Consider the following 17,706-nt stretch of genomic DNA (forward strand, 5'->3'; position numbering starts at 1 on the left):
CCTCTCAGGGGCTGAACACCATAGGCATAGAAGCCAATCTCACCGTCTGAATGTCGTGATAAAAAAAAACACATGCATGGTTAAGCAGGATATTAGAAACAGGTTAAGGAAAAATAACGCACATGACCATTGATAGATCAAGATATAACAAGTTGCTATGCTCATCAAGCATCCTGTCCCAATGGATTTATAAATAGGACTAAAATTTCATAACAAAAAAATTCTCCAACGGAGATACTGTTACATTGCAAATTCTTGTACAGGATCAAAATATGGAAGGATTAAATTACTAACTCGGTTGCTCCATGCCTGCAACTGCTGTTCCAATTACATGGCTAGTATATATACATCTAATTAGTATTAGCTGGAGGTAGTATACAAAAAAAGGCACTACTGAAGTGCGGTCATCAAAATAACTCTCCTTACAAGGTCTTGAACGCGGGATCATAGGTGGTTTATGGGACTGACCACAGCCACATTACCGCTGTCGGTGTCGCAATCACTCGTCGACCTTCTTTACTACTTGAAACTTGAGCTTCTTCTTGTCATCCGTAGCATCAATGGAGATTGTCGAACCTTCACTAGCTTCACCTTTGACCAGCATTTGGGACAGCTTAATCATCACATTCTTCTGCAACCATCTCCTTATGGGCCTTGCACCATACATCTGTGAGAGACAAAGCATGCATGGTTACCAAAACGCAAAGCGTACACACACATATGAAAACATGAGCCAAATCATTTTTCTAAGTTTGAAAAGAAGCTGTGCGTACTGGGTTGTATGATTCCGATAAAATGACGTCCAACACGGCATCACTTGCAAAAAGAGAGATGCCCTTGTCAGCTACCCTGGAAATGATGCTCTTCATTTGGATTTTCACAATCTCCTTCAGTTTGTCATGCAAAAGCGGCTCAAATACCACAATCTCACTCAGCCTGTTGAGTAACTCAGGCTTGAAGTGTTTCTGAACCTACACAAACATTATATATACATATATGAGAAACTCAGGCTTTAAGTGTTTTCCGAGCCTTTACACCAGCAGTCTGGGATTCACAAACCTGTTTCATCAAAAGGTCACGTGCCGCATCCATTGTGATTTCTCCGGCCATTCCTGCTGTGAGGTGCTCTGCTCCTAGATTTGAGGTCATAATGATGATGGTATTCTTGAAATTTACTGTCCGCCCTTTGCCATCGGTCAACACACCATCATCAAGAAGTTGAATAAAGATGTTCAACACCGAGGGATCCGCCTTCTCCACCTCATCGAAAAGGATGACACTGTATGGGCGTCTCCTAACCTTCTCAGTCAGTTGCCCACCATCATCACAGCCCTGATGGCTTTAAGAAGTTACAAAAGAAGCATTAATATCAATCAAGCTGAAGACTAAGACGTAATGCAATGTTACAAAATATATTCAAATTACCTTGGGGGTGCTCCAACAAGACGCAAAACAGATCCACTGCCAACATATTCAGACATGTCAAAGCGAACCAACATCTTCTCACTTGCGAATAGCTGCTCCGCAAGAGCTTTTGCAAGCTCTGTCTTTCCAACACCGGTTGAGCCCAAGAAGAGGAAAGATCCTATGGGTTGGCCAGGATGATTAAGGCCAGCCCTAGAACGCAACACTGCTTCGGCGACCACATTTACCGCTTCATTCTGGCCAACAACTCGCTCATGCAGCCTGTCTGCTAGGTGGATTAACTTATCCTTGTCCTCTTCCTCAAGTGTACAGACAGGAATTCCAGTCTATAGGCTCACAACCTTCAAATAACAGCGTTAGAATTTGCATGAAAAATACATCTCATTGACTGAAGCAGTAGATACATGTCACTGGGAGAAAATGCTTACTTGTGCAACATCATTTGGTTCAACAGTTGCTCCCTTCACTGGATTTGCAGAGCGACTTTGCTTTGCATTAAATTCCTCTGCTTGGTTGTCAATCTGCATCAACCTTTTTATTGTGGCACTGCATGCCTCATCAATCAGATCAATAGCCTTATCCGGAAATTGACGACCTATGGTAAAGACACCAACAAATCCATTAATTTTATAAAATATACATCCACTGTAGACACTCACGGGTCCAACATGGCATAAAGGAAAGATCGTGCAGGTTACCCATCAATTTATATGCACATCACAGTAAATAAGATTGTAATTCTAGAATTATCTCAACTTAATGTTTCCAATGCAACAAGACTGCGGGTAGTTTAATTATATCATGTGAACTATGGAGCCTTGAGATGGGGCAGACCTACACCCTAATCACCTGTTGAAACAATAGAAGCAAGTAAATTACTCACCAGTGATGTAGCGGCCAGCAAGCTGTGCAGCAGCAACAAGAGTAGCATCTTGGATTTCCAGGCCATGGTGCTGTTCGTACTGCTGCCTTATCCCACGCGGAATGCCAATTGTCGCCTGCGTGCTTGGCTCCTCAACGTGTACCTTCTGGAATCTCCGCTCGAGAGCGGGATCCTTCTCAATGTAATTGCGGTAACCATCAAAAGTCGTCGCGCCTACAAAGCGGATACGACCACGGGCCAATGCCGGCTTCAGCATACTGGAAGCATCAGTAACCCCACGGCCACCAGCACCCCCAGCACCAAGAAGCTGTTGGAAATATGCCCTAGAGGCAATAATAAAAGTGTTATTATTATATTTCTTTGTTCATGATAATAGTCTTTTATTCATGCTATAACTGTATTATCCGGAAATCGTAATACACGTGTGAATACATAGACCACAATATGTCCCTAGTGAGCCTCTAGTTGACTAGCTCGTTGTGATCAACGGATAGTCATGGTTTCCTGGCTATGGACATTGGATGTCGTTGATAACGGGATCACAACCATTAGGAGAATGATGTGATAGACAAGACCCAATCCTAAGCATAGCACAAAGGTCGGTTAGTTCGTTTGCTAGAGCTTTTCCAATGTCAAGTATCTCTTCCTTAGACCATGAGATCGTGTAACTCCCGGATACCGTAGGAGTGCTTTGGTGTACCAAATGTCACAACGTAACTGGGTGACTATAAAGGTGCATTACAGGTATCTCCGAAAGTGTCTGTTGGGTTGACATGGATCGAGACTGGGATTTGTCACTCCGTGTTACGGAGAGGTATCACTGGGCCCACTCGGTAGTGCATCATCATAATGAGCTCAAGGTGGCCAAGTGTCTGGTCACGGGATCATGCATTACGGTACGAGTAAAGTGACTTGCCGGTAATGAGACTGAACGAGGTATTGGGATACCGACGATCGAGTCTCGGGCAAGTAACATACCGTCTGATAAAGGGAATAGTATACGGGGTTGCTTGAACCCTTGACATCGTGGTTCATCCGATGACAACATCGAGGAGCATGTGGGAGCCAACATGGGTATCCAGATCCCGCTGTTGGTTATTGACCTGAGGGCATCTCGGTCATGTCTGTATGTCTCCCGAACCCGTAGGGTCTACACACTTAAGGTTCGGTGACGCTAGGGTTATTAGGAAGACTTGTATGTGATTACCGAATGTTGTTCGGAGTCCCGGATGAGATCCCGGACGTCACGAGGAGTTCCGGAATGGTCCGGAGGTAAAGATTTATATATGGAAAGTTGTTAAACGGACACCGAAAAGTTTCGGGGGCATACCGGTATTGTACCGGGGCCACCGGAAGGGTTCCGGGGTCCACCGGGAGGGGCCACCCCTCCCGGGGGGGCCACATGGGCTGTGTGGGAGAGGGAGCCAGCCCCTGGTGGGCTGGGCGCGCCTCCCCACCTAGGCCCATGCGGCTAAGGGCATGGGAGGGGGAAACCCTAAAGGGGGCGCCCCCTAGCTTGGGGGGCAAGCCTCCCCTCTTTCCCCTCTCCCTTTGGCCGCCGCCCCCCTCTAGGGTTTCCCCTAGAGGGCCGGCCCCCCTTGCCCCTTCCCCTATAAATAGAGGGGTGAGGGGAGGGCAGCCGAACCACAAGCCAAGGCGCAGCCCCTCCCCTCCCCAACACCTCTCCTCCTCCGTACGTGCTTGGCGAAGCCCTGTCGGAGTACTGCTGCACCAACAACACCACGCCGTCGTGCTGCCGTTGGAGCTGTCTTCCTCAACCTCTCCTTCCTCCTTGCTGGATCAAGACGGAGGAGACGTCGCCCGTACCGTACGAGTGTTGAACGCGGAGGTGCTGTCCGTTCAGCACTTGGTCATCGGTGATCCGAATCACGTCGAGTACGACTCCATCATCACCATCCCCTTGAACGCTTCCGCACTCGATCTACAAGTGGTATGTAGATGCAAACTCACTCCCTTGACTCGTTGCTTAGATGAACTCATAGATGGATCTTGGTGAAACCGTAGGAAAAATTTTAATTTTCTGCAACGTTCCCCAACAGTGGCATCATGAGCTAGGTCTATGCGTAGTTCTCTTTGCACGAGTAGAACACAATTTTGTTGTGGGCGTAGATCTTGTCAACTTGCTTGCCGCTACTAGTCTTATCTTGCTTCAGCGGTATTGTGGGATGAAGCGGCCCGGACCAACCTTACACGTACGCTTACGTGAGACCGGTTCCACCGACTAACATGCACTAGTTGCATAAGGTGGCTGGCGGGTGTCTGTCTCTCCCACTTTAGTTGAAGTGGATTCGATGAAAAGGGTCCTTATGAAGGGTAAATAGAAGTTGACAAGATCACGTTGTGGTTATTCGTAGGTAAGAAAACGTTCTTGCTAGAACCCAATTGCAGCCACGTAAAAGATGCAACAACAATTAGAGGACGTCTAACTTGTTTTTGCAGCAATTGTCATGTGATGTGATATGGCCAGAAGTTGTGATGAATGATGAATGATATATTGTGATGTATGAGATCATGTTCTTGTAATAGGAATCACGACTTGCATGTCGATGAGTATGACAACCGGCAGGAGCCATAGGAGTTGTCTTTATTTTGTATGACCTGCGTGTCATTGAAGAACGCCATGTAAACTACTTTACTTTATTGCTAAACGCGTTAGTCATAGAAGTAGAAGTAGTCGTTGGCGTGACAACTTCATGAAGACACGATGATGGAGATCATGATGATGGAGATCATGGTGTCATGCCGGTGACAAGATGATCATGGAGCCCCGAAGATGAAGATCAAAGGAGCTATATGATATTGGCCATATCATGTCACTACTTTATATAATTGCATGTGATGTTTATTATGTTTTATGCATCTTGTTTACTTAGAACGACGGTAGTAAATAAGATGATCCCTTACAACAATTTCAAGAAGTGTTCTCCCCTAACTGTGCACCGTTGCTAAAGTTCGTCGTTTCGAAGCACCACGTGATGATCGGGTGTGATAGATCCTTACGTTCACATACAACGGGTGTAAGACAGTTTTACACATGCAAAACACTTAGGGTTAACTTGACGAGCCTAGCATGTACAGACATGGCCTCGGAACACGGAGACCGAAAGGTCGAACACGAGTCGTATGGAAGATACGATCAACATGAGAATGTTCACCGACGATGACTAGTCCGTCTCACGTGATGATCGGACACGGCCTAGTCGACTCGGATCGTGTAACACTTAGATGACTAGAGGGATGTCAAATCTGAGTGGGAGTTCATTCAATAATTTGATTAGATGAACTTAATTATCATGAACTTAGTCTAAAACCTTTTGCAAATATGTCTTGTAGATCAAATGGCCAACGCTCATGTCAACTTGAACTTCAACGCGTTCCTAGAGAAAACCAAGCTGAAAGATGATGGCAGCAACTATACGGACTGGGTCCGGAACCTGAGGATCATCCTCATAGCTGCCAGGAAACAATATGTCCTAGAAGGACCGCTAGGTGACGCTCCCGTCCCAGAGAACCAAGACATTATGAATGCTTGGCAGTCTCGTGCTGATGATTACTCCCTCGTTCAGTGCGGCATGCTTTACAGCTTAGAACCGGGGCTCCAAAAGCGTTTTGAGCATCACGGAGCATATGAGATGTTCGAGGAGCTGAAACTAGTTTTCCAAGCTCACGCCCGGGTCGAGAGATATGACATCTCCGACAAGTTCTATAGTTGTAAGATGGAGGAAAATAGTTCTGTCAGTGAGCACATACTCAAGATGTCTGGGTTGCACAACCGTATGACCCAGCTGAATATTAACCTCCCTGATGAGGCAGTCATTGACAGAATCCTTCAGTCGCTCCCACCAAGCTACAAGAGCTTTGTGATGAACTACAATATGCAGGGGATGGTAAAGACCATTCCTGAAGTATTTTCTATGCTGAAGTCAGCAGAGGTTGAAATCAAGAAAGAACATCAAGTGTTGATGGTCAATAAGACCACTAAGTTCAAGAAGGGCAAGGGTAAGAAGAACTTCAAGAAGGACGGCAAGGAGGTTGCCGCGCCCGGTAAGCCAGTTGCCGGGAAGAAGTCAAAGAATGGACCCAAGCCTGAGACTGAGTGCTTTTATTGCAAGGGGAAGGGTCACTGGAAGCGGAACTGCCCCAAATACTTAGCGGATAAGAAGGCCGGCAACACTAAAGGTATATTTGATATACATGTAATTGATGTGTACCTTACCAGTACTCGTAGTAACTCCTGGGTATTTGATACCGGTACCGTTGCTCATATTTGTAACTCATAGCAGGAGCTGCGGAATAAGCGGAGACTGGCGAAGGACGAGGTGACGATGCGCGTCGGGAATGGTTCCAAGGTCGATGTGATCGCCGTCGGCACGCTACCTCTACATTTACCTACGGGATTAGTTATAAACCTTAATAATTGTTATTTTGTGCCAAGTTTGAGCATGAACATTGTATCTGGATCTCGTTTAATACGAGATGGCTACTCATTTAAATCCGAGAATAATGGTTGTTCTATTTATATGAGAGATATGTTTTATGGTCATGCCCCGATGGTCAATGGTTTATTCTTAATGAATCTCGAGCGTAATGTTACACATATTCATAGCGTGAATACCAAAAGATGTAAAGTTGATAACGATAGTCCCACATACTTGTGGCACTGCCGCCTTGGTCACATTGGTGTCAAGCGCATGAAGAAGCTCCATGCTGATGGACTTTTGGAGTCTCTCGATTATGAATCATTTGACACATGCGAACCATGCCTCATGGGCAAGATGACCAAGACTCCGTTCTCCGGAACAATGGAGCGAGCAACCAACTTGTTGGAAATCATACATACCGATGTGTGCGGTCCAATGAGCGTTGAGGCTCGCGGAGGATATCGTTATGTTCTCACTCTCACTGATGACTTGAGTAGATATGGGTATGTCTACTTAATGAAACACAAGTCTGAGACCTTTGAAAAGTTCAAGGAATTTCAGAATGAGGTAGAGAATCAACGTGACCGAAAGATAAAATTCCTACGATCACATCGTGGAGGGGAATACTTAAGTCACGAATTTGGTACACACTTAAGGAAATGTGGAATCGTTTCACAACTAACGCCGCCTGGAACACCTCAGCGTAACGGTGTGTCCGAACGTCGTAATCGCACTCTATTAGATATGGTGCGGTCTATGATGTCTCTTACCGATTTACCACTATCATTTTGGGGATACGCTCTAGAGACAGCTACATTCACTTTAAATAGGGCACCGTCTAAATCCGTTGAGACGACACCGTATGAATTATGGTTTGGGAAGAAACCTAAGCTGTCGTTTCTAAAAGTTTGGGGATGCGATGCTTATGTCAAGAAACTTCAACCTGAAAAGCTCGAACCCAAGTCGGAAAAATGCGTCTTCATAGGATACCCTAAGGAAACCATTGGGTATACCTTCTACTTAAGATCCGAGGGCAAGATCTTTGTTGCCAAGAACGGATCCTTTCTGGAAAAAGAGTTTCTCTCGAAAGAAGTAAGTGGGAGGAAAGTAGAACTCGATGAAGTACTACCTCTTGAACGGAAAGTAGTGCAGCACAGGAAAATGTTCCTGTGATGCCTACACCAACTAGAAGAGGAAAATAATGATGATGATCAAGGTACTTCGGATCAAGTTGCTACTGAACTTCGTAGGTCCACAAGGACACGTTCCGCACCAGAGTGGTACGGCAACCCTGTCCTGGAAATCATGTTGTTAGACAACGGTGAACCTTCGAACTATGAAGAAGCGATGGCGGGCCCAGATTCCAACAAATGGCTTGGAAGCCATGAAATCCGAGATAGAATCCATGTATGAAAACAAAGTATGGACTTTGACTGACTTGCCCGATGATCGGCGAGCGATAGAAAACAAATGGATCTTTAAGAAGAAGACGGACGCGGATGGTAATGTCACCATCTATAAAGCTCGACTTGTCGCTAAGGGTTATCGGCAAGTTCAAGGGATTGACTACGATGAGACTTTCTCTCCCGTAGCGAAGCTTAAGTCCGTCCGAATCATGTTAGCAATTGCCGCATACTATGATTATGAGATATGGCAGATGGACGTCAAAACGGCATTCCTTAACGGTTATCTTAAGGAAGAACTGTATATGATGCAGCCAGAAGGTTTTGTCGATCCTAAGAACGCTAACAAAGTATGCAAGCTCCAGCGATCCATTTATGGGCTGGTGCAAGCATCTCGGAGTTGGAACATTCGCTTTGATGAGATGATCAAAGCGTTTGGGTTTATGCAGACTTATGGAGAAGCCTGCGTTTACAAGAAAGTGAGTGGGAGCTCTGTAGCATTTCTCATATTATATGTAGATGACATACTTTTGATGGGAAATGATATAGAATTCTTGGACAGCATTAAGGCCTACTTGAATAAGTGTTTTTCAATGAAGGACCTTGGAGAAGCTGCTTATATATTAGGCATCAAGATCTATAGAAATAGATCGAGACGCCTCATAGGTCTTTCACAAAGCACATACCTTGATAAAATTTTGAAGAAGTTCAAAATGGATCAGTCCAAGAAGGGGTTCTTGCCTGTATTGCAAGGTGTGAGATTGAGCTCGGCTCAATGCCCGACCACGGCAAAAGATATAGAAGAGATGAGTGTCATCCCCTATGCTTCAGCCATAGGATCTATTATGTATGCCATGCTGTGTACCAGACCTGATGTAAACCTTGCCGTAAGTTTGGTAGGAAGGTACCAAAGTAATCCCGGCAAGGAACACTGGACAGCGGTCAAGAATATCCTGAAGTACCTGAAAAGGACAAAGGACATGTTTCTCGTTTATGGAGGTGACGAAGAGCTCGTCGTAAAGGGTTACGTCGACGCTAGCTTTGACACAGATCTGGATGACTCTAAGTCACAAACCGGATACGTGTATATGTTGAATGGTGGAGCAGTAAGCTGGTGCAGCTGCAAGCAGAGCGTCGTGGCGGGATCTACATGTGAAGCGGAGTACATGGCAGCCTCGGAGGCAGCGCATGAAGCTATTTGGGTGAAGGAGTTCATCACCGACCTAGGAGTCATACCCAATGCGTCGGGGCCGATCAAACTTTTCTGTGACAATACTGGAGCTATTGCCCTTGCGAAGGAGCCCAGATTTCACAAGAAGACCAGGCACATCAAGCGTCGTTTCAACTCCATCCGTGAGAATGTTCAAGATGGAGACATAGAAATTTGCAAAGTACATACAGATCTGAATGTCGCAGATCCGTTGACTAAACCTCTCTCGCGAGCGAAACATGATCAACACCAGAACTCTATGGGTGTTCGATTCATCACAATGTAACTAGATTATTGACTCTAGTGCAAGTGGGAGACTGTTGGAAATATGCCCTAGAGGCAATAATAAAAGTGTTATTATTATATTTCTTTGTTCATGATAATAGTCTTTTATTCATGCTATAACTGTATTATCCGGAAATCGTAATACACGTGTGAATACATAGACCACAATATGTCCCTAGTGAGCCTCTAGTTGACTAGCTCGTTGTGATCAACAGATAGTCATGGTTTCCTGGCTATGGACATTGGATGTCGTTGATAACGGGATCACATCATTAGGAGAATGATGTGATGGACAAGACCCAATCCTAAGCATAGCACAAAGGTCGGTTAGTTCGTTTGCTAGAGCTTTTCCAATGTCAAGTATCTCTTCCTTAGACCATGAGATCGTGTAACTCCCGGATACCGTAGGAGTGCTTTGGGTGTACCAAACGTCACAACATAACTGGGTGACTATAAAGGTGCATTACAGGTATCTCCGAAAGTGTCTGTTGGGTTGACACGGATCGAGACTGGGATTTGTCACTCCGTGTTACGGAGAGGTATCACTGGGCCCACTCGGTAGTGCATCATCATAATGAGCTCAAGGTGGCCAAGTGTCTGGTCACGGGATCATGCATTACGGTACGAGTAAAGTGACTTGTCGGTAACGAGACTGAACGAGGTATTGGGATACCGACGATCGAGTCTTGGGCAAGTAACATACCGTCTGATAAAGGGAATAGCATACGGGGTTGCTTGAACCCTTGACATCGTGGTTCATCCGATGACAACATCGAGGAGCATGTGGGAGCCAACATGGGTATCCAGATCCCGCTGTTGGTTATTGGCCTGAGGGCATCTCGGTCATGTCTGTATGTCTCCCGAACCCGTAGGGTCTACACACTTAAGGTTCGGTGACGCTAGGGTTATTAGGAAGACTTGTATGTGATTACTGAATGTTGTTCGGAGTCCCGAATGAGATCCCGGACGTCACGAGGAGTTCCGGAATGGTCCGGGGGTAAAGATTTATATATGGAAAGTTGTTAAACAGACTCCGGAAAGTTTCGGGGGCAATACCGGTATTGTACCGGGGCCACCGGAAGGGTTCCGGGGTCCACCGAGAGGGGCCACCCCTCCCGGGGGGGCCACATGGGCTGTGTGGGAGAGGGAGCCAGCCCCTGGTGGGCTGGGCGCGCCTCCCCACCTAGGCCCATGCGGCTAAGGCATGGGAGGGGGAAACCCTAAAGGGGGCGCCCCCTAGCTTGGGGGGCAAGCCTCCCCTCTTTCCCCTCTCCCTTTGGCCGCCGCCCCCCCTCTAGGGTTTCCCCTAGAGGGCCGGCCCCCTTGCCCCTTCCCCTATAAATAGAGGGGTGAGGGGAGGGCAGCCGAACCACAAGCCAAGGCGCAGCCCCTCCCCTCCCCAACACCTCTCCTCCTCCGTACGTGCTTGGCGAAGCCCTGTCGGAGTACTGCTGCATCAACAGCATCACGCCGTCGTGCTGCCGTTGAAGCTGTCTTCCTCAACCTCTCCTTCCTCCTTGCTGGATCAAGACGGAGGAGACGTCGCCCGTACCGTACGTGTGTTGAACGCGGAGGTGCTGTCCGTTCAGCACTTGGTCATCGGTGATCCGAATCACGTCGAGTACGACTCCATCATCACCATCCCCTTAAACGCTTCCGCACACGATCTACAAGTGGTATGTAGATGCAAACTCACTCCCTTGACTCGTTGCTTAGATGAACTCATAGATGGATCTTGGTGAAACCGTAAAAAAAATTTAATTTTCTGCAACGTTCCCCAACAGAAGCGTGTGCATCTCATCGATGAAGAGAATTATCTTGCCACCCGCTTTTTCCGCCTGCTTGATCACGCTCTTCATCCGCTCCTCAAACATACCTCGATACCTGGTTCCGGCGACCATGGCCCCAAGGTCGATCTCCACGACATGTGCCCCGGCGAGCGCGGCAGGTACCTTACCGGCAGCGATGCGCTGTGCGAGGCCCTCGGCAATGGCCGTCTTGCCAACCCCCGCGGGGCCGACCAGCGCTGCGCAGTTCTTGGTCTTGCGGCAGAGGATGGAGATAACGCGGTCGATCTCATCATCACGGCCGACAACCGGTCCGACTGCCTTGCCAGTCATGTGGCGTCCGTAGGTACGCAGAGCCGCTTTACCATCGTAGTACCTTCATGCTGCCCAGCCCAAACCAGCAGTTGTTCCGATGAGGACGAGAGGTTCCACCCTTCCCCAACTCGAAGACATGCGACTCTGGGAGCTTGATAACAAGGCCCCCGGCCGCTGGAAGACAGTTTCTTGCACAACCCAGGTCCCGAGCAGAGGATCGTAGGTCTCTCCCATACCTGTGCAGAAGCCTTAACCTGAACAAGGAAAAAGACAGCAATGCTTCATATATATGCAGAGGGTTCCTGAAGGTGCATATACATCTAAAATGCACCGATACGGATATGCGTATGACGTATCAGTATCGGGCTGATACTTTCACTGCTAAACATGTTTAAACCAAAACATTTGCTCATCTGAAAAAAAAACCTCAAATTGCAATGCCAATATGCAAACATTTGCCCCTACAGGCATTATCACAAACACCAATCAGGCAAAATCCTTTAACATGTAAACTTGAACATGCACCGGAAAAATCATGCAGCAAGTATTCATCAAGAAATAATCATCATTATATTCTCACATTCACATACTCATCCAATACAAAAATCAGGGAAACAATTGAACACACAGAGGATGCGAGAGAAAGAAAGGAGGGGTGATGAGGGAAGGAGGAGGGAGGAGGAAGGAGTGGTGGCTACCTGCCTATGGACTGGTCGTCGGCTTTGCTGGGCGGGAGCACCTGCTCAGGAAGGGAGGCGCTGCTGGGGAGCGGCTGCTCCACGGAGACGGAGGGAGGCGCTGCTGGGGTCCTGTACCGGAGGCGGGGCAGCGGAGGCTTCGGCCGGCTGGGCGCGCCGCGGCGGCGGCTAGGAACCCCTGTCGCGCTCGTCATTCGGTCGGGACTCGGGAGGGAGACTCGTTTTTTTGGGAGGCTCGGTTGAGGGAATCTTGCTCGAAACGGGCGCGTTCAGGTGTGTCTACGTGTCAAGGCGTATAGGAACCGATCCGTATTGAATATGATATTTTTTAGACACACTACAGACGAAGACACACATCTATCCTTTTTCGAGAGAGTGAGCCGGCATATCATTTTTAGATTGATGAAGTCATCAAAGACGCCTCGTAGTCAACGGGAACATCTCCTTTCATTAAACGCACATCGCCGAAAATATTGAAATAAATTCGGAAATAAATACGAGCACGGGGTTGAACCCTGATGGGTTGGGATACCACGGTCCACCTAACCATCCAACCACAGATTGGTTCGCGTATTGAATACGATACCTGATACCCACACATAAGGTATGTGATTTTCTTTGACAAAGGATGGATTTTATTTACTTAAAATGAAGTATCAAGAGGATACAAACACAATAAACACACATTGAAACTCTGCATAATTAGGATGCACATAATCAACACCAACACAGACACAAAAACACATCAGCAAATAGCAAAGTCATATAGAACCGAAGCTATGCTTAAGTGAGGAAAAAAACAAAGTGATCAGATCTGTAATAAGCAAACTATGATAATGACTATATCCGGACCAATCATCTCATGACACCGAGGTTCTTCAACAATAGTACCTTTAGAAAGGGAGCGGCACTCAAGCATCATCATCATCGGATCCAACCAACACGTGAGGCATCTGACATGGTGTCTTTGTAGAAGGATCAGATCCATATTGCATACAAGGGGGGTATTTTAACCATTTTGTTTTGTTTTGAAAATTGAGTTTAAATCAAATTTTGACTAAACAACTTGGTATTTTTTGTGGGAAAGATGAAAGCTAGTTCACGACAAACAAATTTCCTCACCTGATCATTTTTTTTGGGTAAAAACTTTGTATTACTCAAGTATCATGGCCATTACAAATCAGCATGAGCTAGCTCTAAAGAGGCTGAAGGACCTGAACCTATCCAACTCATAGCCCTGCCTTCATCTCTCACAAACTTTGCTAAGTTCAATTAACATGAGCAATACAAGTTTTACAAAGGCTCATCATATGCCTAATCTCTAATAATAGCAAAGTAAATCAATCTATCAATTTCAAGTGATCGAATTAACTTCACAGTGATAATGAAATCCATCTCCATTAAGATTGGAAAGTCGCTTCCCTGAATTGACAATGAAAGGCCCTTCATGCAAGCGCATAGCTCTGCTGCCAAACCTCACGGCAGATGTTCCGCATGACAAGAAAATTATAGCTCCTTTATCACCTGATCATATATGTTTGGCTGTGGGATCTCTAGCCCCAAATTTCTCTATTGCAAACTCCCCCAAAGTGAAGATAAAGCGTGGTGGGTGGACAAAACCAATCAAAGGTCATGTTAAACTGAATGTGGACACTGCTTTTGATCCTGACTCACTTCAAGGCACAGTTGGTGCAGTTTTAAGAAATGACAAAGGAAACTTTACTGTGGCAGAAAATGAGGAATTTTTTTTTTGATATATGTATTGATGCTTTTACGGCAAAGGCACTAGCCCTCCGATTTGGACTGAATCAGCTCAAACGGTGGGGTGCAATAGATTGATGGTCAATTCAGACAACACATATGTTATTTTGACTATGCCAGAGGGCGGCTCCTTTGCTGGTATTGCTGCGAAAATCTTTGACGATTGTTATCATATGTCTCTTGATCTATCTCATATAATTTATGAATTATGTCATAGAGAAGCTAATAGTGTAGCCCACGAGCTAGCTAGAATAGTTAGATTTTCTTTCCCTAGTAATTGGTTAGATAAACCCCTGAGGCTATAGTTTCACTCCTTATCAACGATATAACTTTTTTTTTAAAGGAGGATGTACCCCCGGCCTTTACATCTGACGGATGCATGCAGCCATTTTATTAATTATTCACAAAGCCCTTACACGGTGATACATCAGTAAGCCTGAAGCCACCATCTTGACATCATCTGTCGCTACTCCTATCCCTGTGATGAAGGGGTGCCGAATGTTCGAGACTAATACCAAACAGACATCGCACCAACACTTAACATCTAATGTTGGATGCCCCATCCAAGCCACAATACCTGGATTGGGTTACACATCGGTCCGGCGCACTTTCAGTGGGCACCACATGCGCACGCTGCAAGGGCCGTCACGTCCCTCATCCATCAATCCATTCTTAGACCAGATATTAACGCATCAACCTTGCCATGCCTCTCGGCCATCGACGCCACCATGATGCCAGACAGCGTCGTCCTCCTGCACGAGTCCACCGCCACCCATCGGCACCGAGTCTCCACTGCACCATGCCGCTGAGATCTGCCACCATCGATGTGTAGGATGAAGCACCGCTCCACCACCTACCGACGCCTAACCACCAAGCCGTTCACATGTCCGTCCAACCGATGAATGTCTTCAAAGATGATGCCCCCACGCGGGTGACGATGAATATGTCGCCATCATCCGATCCAGGAGGCCCCTCAACGCCTCCAACGAGAGCTACGACACCCACGGGCGCCAATGTTAATGGTAGCCTCCTCCAGATCTGAGGTTTCCCCGGTAATAATGAAGCGAGGGATGCCCCCACCATCGCCTCCAACGAGGAAAATGATACCCCACAGGCGCCGCCGACGATGGTGGCATCCTCACCCACTTTAGTTAGGCCACCATCTCCTCCTCCACTTGATCCGTTGTCGGCAAGCCACCGCGAGGCAACACCCACCGACCAGATCCCTTTGAACCGACGATGAAGACAACCAAAGGTAGAGGATCGTTGTGTGACCGGCGCCATGGCCACACACACGTCGTCCCAAGGCGCTCGCTCAAGATCGATCCACCGTCACAGCCACGCCTCCAAGCCGCGATTGAGGGACGCCCCGCCGCCGCCATCATCCCCTTGCACGGGCTTTGCCCGGTCAAGATCCGGCAGCGGCGGGAGTGGAGGCAGACGGGAGACGGAGGGGATCAGAAGGAATCTGGAGGGAAGGGGAGGGGAGGCGCAGATGTAATTGTGACAACTGAATAAAGGAGTGATGATTGTAAAAAAAAAGGGTTGCTCACGAGGCAGGATTACTCAACAACCGTGGCTAACTATGACCAAAACTGAGATTTTTTTTTGAGGATCAAATGCTGCCGCTTTATTGACTAATTAAACGAAACTAGGAAAATTTAGGGGTTGAGGAAAATGAGATTTAGTGGTTGAGGAAACTGAGATTTAGGGGTTGAGGAAAATTAATTTTTTTGGGTAAAAAAGCACAAAAGAAAATAAATTACCTGAGGCGTGGTCGCAATTGCTCCACTCATCCTCGCCGCCAACGCCTCAAGTCATCCGCGCCGCCTGATCATTGCGCCGCCCACTCACCAGTTCAGTCTTGTCATGCACTTACCGAGGCTTCAAAGCACTAGGGTTATCATATTTGTACAGATTTAAAACGGGTGATGAGAGAACATCACACCGGCTACACTTGATCGCTTGTCCTGCAGGGGAGTGATTTTTCTTTTGGTGATGCGTTGGAGGAATTAAGAATTTCGCTCCAGATAGACGTCAGATTTTTTAGCATGGCACATTATGTTGTGTCGAGGATGGTAATTTCCTTAGTAAGCATGGCAAATTTTTGTCATGTTCAGTTTTTTGTCATGATTACTAAAGAAAATGTCATCCTCATGGCAACATAATTTTTAATGAAAATTGTTTGATTTGCCATGGTCAGATTTTTAACATTGTAGGAATTAATTAAGTTTTATTCTCCCGCAGGCCTATCACTGAGTAGTTTCTCTCAACTAGGTGTTGCGAGAGCATAAAAATTCATGTTTGATATTTGGCAAACCAGCTTGTGTCAACTTTTCATGTTTTACCCGGAAAAAAAAAACTTTTCATGTTTGATATTTGGTAGACCAACTTGTGCCACATGACCGGTGTCCTACCTTTGTCAAGTCCAATCTTTGAAGGCAGTTACGCTTGTCCGTTCCTCACAAACTGGGTTTTAGTTTGTGAGTGAAAATGCGGGACCATCATGCTTCATTGTGAATGAAAGAATGAATGATGAATTTTTTACAAACTATAGTTTCTTTTGAGCTAGAAACTATGTTCCATTGATAGACAAGGATTTTATGCTCCAGTTTTGCGCCATGCACTGCATAGTGTCAGCCACAAAACTGGCTTATTACAACTTCTAGGATAGTAAGGCAACCAAAAACTAGTAAAACACAAAGACAAAATAAAATTATCTTCTGAAAAAGCACACCATTGGCCGAAAGATCATACGTACTTCTTACTACCAATAGATTGGATGCAGACAATGCAGTTTTAGGCTGGCCATCGACAGTGGCAAAACGACGGGATGCTAACGGCTGGGTGATTGCCTGATTGACCGTGTCGGCTCACTCTTCTGCAATTCATATCCTAGGTAAGAGGATTTCACTAAATTTAACTTTTGTTTTGAGCCATGAAAGCATTTCCCCAAAAGGGAGGGAATAAATGGGTTCCAAAAATCAAAGAAAAATATTTTTGTCGACTTGGATGATTTTCTTTTGAGCCTTTTGATGTTTACCAACTTTATATATTCATTAAAGTTAGGGGAGATATATGACTAATCCAATTAATAAGCTGGAAATACTCCCTCCGTGCTACATACATCCGTTTGGGCGATAATTAATTCCAAACGGAGGGAGTATTTAAATATCATTTATACTCATAACTGGATTTAGTTTTACTTGCAGCAATTTCCAAAAATGAGAAGATAATATGACTTTCTTCACCATATTGAGCTGGAAATTATTTCAGTACTATTTTTTATGCATTTTGGGACATAGAAAAATATTTATGGGAATTATTAAAAACCCTAAAAGTATTTTGGGGAACAAATAAACGCCATTTTAAGCATATGAAAATGTATTTTATAAAGGTACAACTAGGCTGGAAATATTTTCCCTAAGCTCTACAATTCTATTTTGATTTGTCTAAAATTTGAAGGTTTACGTTGGTGATGGAGTAGCACCCAGAGC

General features: G+C 46.0%; 1 pseudogene; it reads right to left on the reverse strand.

Annotated features, from left to right (window-relative positions):
• Positions 1 to 492: 492 nt before the first annotated feature.
• On the reverse strand, positions 493 to 11,997 carry LOC123107939 (chaperone protein ClpB1-like; annotated as a pseudogene).
• Positions 11,998 to 17,706: the final 5,709 nt, after the last annotated feature.

The sequence above is a fragment of the Triticum aestivum genome, chromosome 5A, assembly GCF_018294505.1.
Source record: "Triticum aestivum cultivar Chinese Spring chromosome 5A, IWGSC CS RefSeq v2.1, whole genome shotgun sequence".
NCBI classification, from domain to species: Eukaryota; Viridiplantae; Streptophyta; class Magnoliopsida; order Poales; family Poaceae; genus Triticum; species Triticum aestivum.